This window comes from Lepisosteus oculatus, chromosome 18 (genome assembly GCF_040954835.1).
Source record: "Lepisosteus oculatus isolate fLepOcu1 chromosome 18, fLepOcu1.hap2, whole genome shotgun sequence".
In the NCBI taxonomy this organism is placed as follows: Eukaryota; Metazoa; Chordata; class Actinopteri; order Semionotiformes; family Lepisosteidae; genus Lepisosteus; species Lepisosteus oculatus.
The window spans coordinates 3,555,969-3,564,832 of NC_090713.1; positions in this window are offsets into that span (position 1 = coordinate 3,555,969).

The window sequence follows — 8,864 nt, forward strand, 5'->3', positions numbered from 1 at the left end:
AGTTATGACGGAGGTGTTAGAGTTACATCATGAAAAGATCTGAACAAGATTTTCTCACCTTTTCTCATATCTTACTGTACATTGAAGTTTAAACTGGTGTTCATTGTACTCTGGGAGCATTAGAGCATTAGAAATACCCCAAAACTTCAGCTTTAATTAGTTACATTTACAGTTTATGTTCTTTAATTGGGACACTGTAAGGGGGATTTTGGGGCTCAACTTCACACTTTGGAGTGAGGAAGACTTGTGCTTTTAATAATAGTGAGGATTCTTACTAACTTCATGCTCAACACCACCGAGTAAAAATATTTAAAGTAAATAAACAACACCAGTGTTATCTTCTCTTTAAATTCAATTAAATTCAATTCAGTTTTATATAGCGCCTTTCACAACAGGGTTAACCCAAGGCACTTAACAATGCAGGTAACCATATACAGTATTTTGTGAATACAGAACAGAAGACCAGAAGACAACGGAGGAGAGGAACCAAAAACTCCTTAGTTAAGAGAAAAAAAACCTCTAAGGGTCCAAGGTCAACTGCCCTTTGGGCATGCTAACATTTTATAATTTTAAAAAAACATAACATTTAAACATAGGCTGAACACAACAGGCTGAAGCTGTAGATGATTATTACTGGCAAGAGTTAATACTTCATCGGCGTGAAATGGGGTGAAAGAGACTAATGAGAAGAATAATATAATTTTCTACTTGTGGATATCTATCTATATGATGACCAAAATTGTACACAATATTCTAAAAGAGGTCTTACTAGTTCAATATACAACTTTGATATAAATTCCCTTGATTTAAATTCTATCCTTTCAACATCATATCCCAGCATCGTTTTACCTTTCTAATTGTATGGCTTCCACACATTTTCTGAAGATATAAATGGTGTGTCAACATAAACACTTCAGGCTTTTTCAAGTAGCATCTTCTAGCTCAGTGTCTGCCATTTCTATGTAGAGTGTATATTTCTTGCTACCTGCGTGCAAAACTCTGCACTTGTCTCTGTCACATTCCAGACAACATGCAGGTCATCTAGGTGACTACGCCACCTAGCAGTGTTAAAGGTGCTTGGATATTTCTCCTTACACAGGCACCACCTGTGCATCACAGACCAGCCCAAGACAGGTGGATTCCACACTGGAAATCATTTTCTGCAACCTCACTCAACCACAGGAGGGTCAGCCAAAATTAGTTCATACAAAAGTCCCCTCGCTGCTCTGGATTGGTCTACTAGAAAGAAGAGGTGGATACCAAGCCAAAAAGAAGAAAAAAAATATTTAGAATAAGGCGCTGCGCAATTCCTGGACATCTCAGCGATTGTGTGATGTAAATTAGAGGTTTTACAAGGTACCTTTTTCATTTTACATTTGTTGTGGTTTGATATGCAATCACCAATGCCGATTCGTTCTAAGCCCGACATATACAAATAGCGTTGCAGTTACCCTTTAAGCTATCTTGTCCACATAAGACGCATACCGTATGAATAATTTAATATGAAAAACATAACGCATCCCCGAGAGGGAAGGGGAGAGAATGTGCACACGGGTGTATGCATTTCCAGGGTATACTGAAATAGATACGACGCCGATAAATACATACTATTTTATGGGACATTAATATTTTGGTGGAATGTATTATTTTCTGTCGGATTCCCAATTCTAATTTCATAACCCCTCAGTAACACTGTACCGTACACGATCTTCCCTGTTCTTGAATTGTGAGCTATTCCGATACCTGAGAGCACCGGTTTTGCAAGCTTACGTTTAAACGTATGCACAAATACTCACAGCAACAAAAAAATAATGCCCTAAAAGTAAACTGCCTATACAACTAAGTGAGATACGTCTCAAATAACGAAGCTAACAGCCTGCTCTTGCTCTTGCGAACACTTGCTCTTGAGACTGCTTGTGTTGAAGGAACAGCCAAGCTCACATCTGTCGTGTACTCAAGGGCACAAGAGACTCCTGTCCCTGCACTTTACCTAGAAGGTATTTGAACATCGGGGTAAAGTTAGCTTGAAGTTCGAAAATGATTTTGGCACGCCTGTAGCGTTTACACGAAACCTCTTAGAGTTGCGAGAATACTTGTTTTGTGTATAAAATACATTGTGAATGCTTTCTCAGCCTTTACTTTTTCGTTTTTATGACATTTTTTTGACCAAGCACGAATATTCTTTTGTCCATATCTTCGCCTTCAAACCAAATGCATTTTAAAGACCACGACTTGTGGATATTTCCACAGCCTCTACATCAAAGTATCAGTGAGCTAATTATCTTTTTTTAAACCTCCGGTTTTTCATCGATGCGTAATTACACACTAACTGGAACCCGGGGGACCGCTGTGTGCACAAGTTTACAACGCGAGAAATACTGTTCAATACGGCTTTGTGCGAAAAACCCGTATATGACCATAGGAAGCAGAATAGCGCAGTCTCCAATTACTCAGACTGTAAGCACGGGAATAAAGCTTTGTTTGATTTCTGAAACCCCTCCTTTACGTCCTGTTTTCATTCAGGTAAGGGTCAACTATATTCACAATACCACTGACAGCAGGAAGATTAAAATATTCTTTACTCAGCAGCTTATTAAAAACAGCTCCCATGATGTTCAAACCGATTTTTTACATAGAACACTGACACAGCTTTGCGTTCTGAATCTCTTTTTCTTGTGCTTCTATTTAATGTGCCACAATGCACTGGGATAGGGGTATACTGTTCACAAACCAATAGCATTTAAACCACAGCACCCACAATGCTGCAAGTAAGTGTTTTGCACACTAAGCAGGTCCTCTGACTTTTCCCAGCTTTGTTTTGGGTTGTGGAACCTTTCTTTATTTTTTATGATTTTTTAAGATAACACTACAGGTAATACACTGGGATGGGTGGGTCTTCTTCATGGCTCAATAGCATTTCAGGCACAACAGCCACACTGCTGAAACCAAGTGTTTTACACACCAGACAGCTCCCCTAACCTTATACAACCTTGCTTTGAGTTGTGGAACATTTCTTTATTTTTTTATGATTTTTTGACTGTAATCAAGTGTTGTGCTCACTAGGCAGGCCTCCTGACCTTTCACAGTCATGCTTTGTTGTGTGAAACTTTAATTCTCTTTTTAGGATTTTTTGAACATGGCAACTTCCACCGAGATGGGTGGGGGGTGGGGGGGTGCTCTTCAATAGCTTTTTCATCTATACACACAAACGGATGTAAACAAGACGCTCAGAACCAACAGAATCAACCTGAACTCATAGAAAAAAAAAAGAATGCCCCCGAGACACCTGCACCCCCCTCCTGGACCACTCTGGTATCAACACCCCCAAACCCATCCATACCAGCTAACAAGACTCAGAATCGGTGCGACCCTCCAACCTGGACCAAGAGCAGGATGGGACAAGAACCTGCACCACACTACGTACACAAGTTTGTATTTTTTGGCTGAAGATGAAAATGTCTAAAATGGATCGTTTTGGTTCTAGCAAACAATAATAATAGTTGTTAAAATCCAAACACACATAATGAGATCACTCTCTGTCAGAATGTGTAACATTCTGGGTCTGGGCTCCTCTGTATTTGGGCTGAAGAGAGTTCAACAACATTATTAAATGCACTGACATCATAGTCTGACAAGAGACATTGTTTAGGGGAGACTTGACCACCCACTGTCCCCCTGGTATCGTGAAGCTCATTGTCCTTTAGCTTACCAAAACCAGAATCATTTGGGGCTTCTCTTTTCAGCATGGAATAAACCTAATACTTGTTCCTTGGAGATTACCATCTGCTGATAAGATATGATCACTATATTGACCATATACAATTTCTTGCATAAGGAATTCATATTTTGCATACACCGATCCCCCCGGAGTCCCAAGTGATTCTGGTTTCAGGTTGATTCTGTTGGTTCTGAGCGTCTTGTTTACATCCGTTTGTGTGTATAGATGAAAAAGCTATTGAAGAGCACCCCCCCACCCCCCACCCATCTCGGTGGAAGTTGCCATGTTCAAAAAATCCTAAAAAGAGAATTAAAGTTTCACACAACTAAGCATGACTGTGAAAGGTCAGGAGGCCTGCCTAGTGAGCACAACACTTGATTACAGTCAAAAAATCATTAAAAAATAAAGAAATGTTCCACAACTCAAAGCAAGGTTGTATAAGGTTAGGGGAGCTGTCTGGTGTGTAAAACACCTGGATGCAGCACTGTGGCTGTTGTGCTTGAAAAGCTATTGACTCATGAATAGCACCCCCCTATCCCCATGTACCGCCTGTCTCATGTGCCACATTGAAAAAATCATAAAAAAATAAAGAAAGAGGCCACAGCCACAGCAAGGTTGTATAAGTTAGGGGGGCGGTCTGGTGTGTAAAACACTTGGTTTCAGCAGTGTGGCTGTTGTACTTGAAATGCTATTGAGCCATGAAGAAGACCCACCTATCCCAGTCTATTACCTGTAGTGTTATCTTCAAAAAATCATTAAAAAATAAAGAAAGGGGCCACAGCCACAGCAAGGTTGTATAAGGTTAGGGGGGCTGTCTGCTGTGTAAAACACTTGGTTTCAGCAGTGTGGCTGTTGTGCCTGAAATGCTATTGAGCCATGAAGAAGACCCACCCATCCCAGTGTATTACCTGTAGTGTTATCTTAAAAAATCATAAAAAAATAAAGAAAGGTTCCACAACCCAAAACAAAGCTGGGAAAAGTCAGAGGACCTGCTTAGTGTGCAAAACACTTACTTGCAGCATTGTGGGTGCTGTGGTTTAAATGCTATTGGTTTGTGAACAGAATACCCCTATCCCAGTAAATTGTGCCACCTTAAATAAAAGCACGAGAAAAAGAGATTCAGAACACAAAGCTGTGTCAGTGTTCTGTGTAAAAAGTCGGTTTGAACATCATGGGAGCTGTTTTTAATAAGCTGCTGAGTAAAGAATATTTTAATCTTCCTGCTGTCAGTGGTATTGTGAATATAGTTGACCCTTACCTGAATGAAAACAGGACGTAAAGGAGGGGTTTCAGAAATCAAGCAAAGCTTTATTCCTGTGCTTACAGTCTGGGTAATTGGAGACTGCACTGTTCTGCTTCCTATGGTCATATACGGGTTTTTCGCACGAAGCCGTATTGAACAGTATTTCTCGCGTTGTGAACGTGTGCACACAGCGGTCCCCCGGGTTCCAGTTAGTGCGTAATTACGCATCGATGAAAAACCGGAGGTTTAAAAAAAGATAATTAGCTCACTGATAGTTTGATGTAGAGGCTGTGGAAATTTCCACAAGTCGTGGTCTTTAAAATGCATTTGGTTTGAAGGCGTTCTGTACTTCCATTGCGAAGATATGGACAAAAGAATATTCGAGCGTGGTCAAAAAAATGTCATAAAAACGACAAAGTGAAGGCTGAGAAAGCATTCACAATGTATTTTATACACAAAGCAAGTGTTTTTGTAAGTCTAAGAGATTTCGCGAAAGTGCTACAGGCGTGCCAAAATCATTTTCGAACTTCAAGCTAGTTGAACGCGGTCCGAGAGCTTTGCATGATTTACATACCACTCTATTAGATCTCATTCATCCCGCATTTTTCTGCTCTTTTCACTCAATGCTTTTCTTTCTCCGTGAAAAAAACAAAACAGTTCTGCTATAAGCTGTCACTGAAACTTCAGCCATTGTGGTCCAAGGCTCTGATTGGTCTCAGTAACATAAAATCGACTTCGCCCTCTTGGGTGTATCCGAGACTGGAAACTCCCGTTACCGGCACAGACGCACTCAACAGGATATACACACATGCATACAGGTAAATAAGTCATTTCTCTTGGTTAAAACCGCGGTCATTTCATACTAAACTGGGGCCGTATACTGTATAAACTTTGAGATTACTGGGCAAGCTTTCAGGGTGCAGTCACTACAGTAGGTAAAGCAAAGACGTTCACTAGCTGTAAAACTCATACATTTAGACAGCCTTATTCTTTGTAAAAGAAGAAGTGAGTCGTCAGGAGGTTAGTTTAAATATTTCATTTATTGAACTTATGCGCATAAAGTAGATGCTTTTTGGTGATGCACCGGTACGAATGCATTCTCCCTCTTAGGAACAAGACCCAAACATAAGCACAGCCCCTCAGGGTATCAGGCCATGTCTCAGTCCTGATCCTTGAGTCCTGCCTCCTGCCTCCAAGTCCGCACTTCTGTGACGTAGCGCCAGCGTGACTCCAAGCGCGCTGGGTTGCTAGGACACCCTCGCATGACGTCATTCAGTTGCTACACGGCTCTGTTTCCTGTTGTTGCTGCTTCTTTTCCAGTGACTAAGTGCACGTCGGCAGATATTTTTTTTTCAAAAAGAATTTTACATATTCCGCTGGCAGTTTGAATTTCATTTTGTCTATCCCTGCACACAAATATTGACACATCGTGTTCGTGCTGAGCAGACTTGACTCAAAACAGACGAGGTAAACTAGGGAAATATTGCCAATACCACTGTCTCTTTATTCAAAGATTTGTACAACTACAGTACATATATTTCATATTGTCTGCCCCAGTACGAAATGACAGTAGGAGGAATATAATGCGTTCATTCACGTCCATTCAATGCAAACTAAATAAGGTAAACATGGCAATACCTCAAAGCTAAATACTATTAAATACGTGTACTATTAAATATTCTGTGTACAAAACATAACGCAGGAAATGCAGTACCTGGATGGGAGACCTCCTGGGAAAAAACTAAGGTTGCTGCTGGAAGAGGTGTTAGTTGGGCCAGCAGGGGGTGCTCACCCTGTGGCCCATGTGGGTCCTAATGCCCCAGTATAGTGATGGGGACACTATACTGTAAACAGGCGCCATCCTTCGGATGAGACGTAAAACCGAGGTCCTGACTCTCTGTGGTCATTAAAAATCCCAGGGCGTTTCTCGAAAAGAGTAGGGGTGTAACCCCGGCATCTTGGCCAAATTTCCCATTGACCTTTACGAATCATGGCCTCCTAATAATCCCTGTCTATGAATTGGGTTCATTACTCTGCTCTCCTGCCCACTGATAGCTGGTGTGTGGTGTGTGGTGCGTGTATGGTGCACTATGGCTGCTGTCACCTCATCCAGGTGGAGGGGAGTCCCCATTACCTGTAAAACGCTTTGAGTGGAGTGTCCAGAAAAGCGCTATATAAGTGTAAGCAATTATTGTTATTATTATATATACAAAAAGGGAAAATATAACAAGGGTATACACTTACAAATGTCACAACATGACAGAACAAAGGTAACATCAAATGAATGAGACAGAAAAAAGCACTTTGTCAACAGTACAGAGTTATATGGTGTTAGGGGTCACATTAAGTTTATATGCTAAAAGATTTTTGTTAACCAACTAGCCAAGCTTATTTTTTAATATTTTTAGTGAATTTGAGTATAGCTTAAATGAGTTAGAAAATTATTTAAAGAACATTGGAGTTTTTTTTTTACTCTACACGTATGTACAGATGCAGCCATTCAAAGTGCGCGTTACAGACACGTACCGCAGGTGGCGTCGCGCAGCGTGACGCAAGATGACGCGTGGCACCGCAGTACGTGATTGGTTGACCAACAGGGGCACTCGTGGTCCGTTGGTCTGTCGTAGAAAGACTTACAGTAAACGTCTTTGCTGTGCCCGTTGTAGATATTGAATTTTACCACTGAAGGGAAATCTTAGTAGCTGAGCATAAAAAGAATAGGAGCATACTGTAACGCGTGTGAAGGCCATAAACAATATTAATTTTGGAACATAAACATACAGTATATACAGTAGCTGGTCTTGGTACTTTAAAGAAAAAAATACACACCAGTATTCCATTTCTCCCTAAACATTTTAAGCTTCGAAGTCTTTAACTAACGTGATACCGGAGTCAACAAGCATACTTTTAGAATTTGATTAAAAGGGAATATAATATGGAATTGCGTATCTAAAGAATTTAATAATGGTATGATTATATCTGTGTACTGCGACAGGGCTGTGTAGGGCTGTTTCGCCTGCCTGTTCACGCGAGCTGTCTTGTAGCCTACTGGTCTAGGTGCGTGACTACCAACTGGCAGGTTGTGTGTTCGAATCCAGCTGGTGCTGGACTCTTCTTTTAACAAACATGTCTTCGAAAAAATAGAATAGCGATATTATGGACAATCAATTGACTTTTATATTTCAAAATATCGCAACATGATCGATATTTGCGATATTTTGAACATATCTTCCCTTCTGACAGCGGTTCCTGCTTCTAGTGTGTGTGTGTGCAACAGAGTAAATTTTTATAGAGAAATGGAGGCTGGACAGTATGCGTTACAATATAAACATTTATATTGATTTAAATCGTGTTCTGATTTAAATCGCAAACGCGTGATTAATTATATGTGTTTTTTAATCATAATCAGGCTAATGCATTTCTACATTTTCTGTATGAACCAGCTTAGAGGTTCATACAGAAAGACAGCTTGTGTTTAAATTGAGTGTAAGGTAATTTATGCTTCTAAAGTCATGGTCAGCATTTATTATTGTACTGTGCTGTAAACTTTTTCTGTGCCTAGTTACATTATTTTATAGCGTTTTTATTGCGTTATTAAATCCGGTGGCGCTGTGTGTTAGTTTCCTGACTCCCATGTCACATGGTCTGTGATTGAATCCCATAGAACTATGACTTTATTTTTTAACAAACATTTCTTTGAAAAAATGAAACGTTTCCCTTGGTCAGAGATTAAATAAAACCTCACTCGCACCAAACAAATTTATATTTCTAAATATCACAAAATACGTTCATTGTCTTCCAATCGAGTCGAGTTGACATTGGAAGCCTGCCACACCCGGACTGTTAAACCAACGCATTAGCACGTCAAAGCCCATCGAGGGTATTGAGCCAGTATTGGCTTTA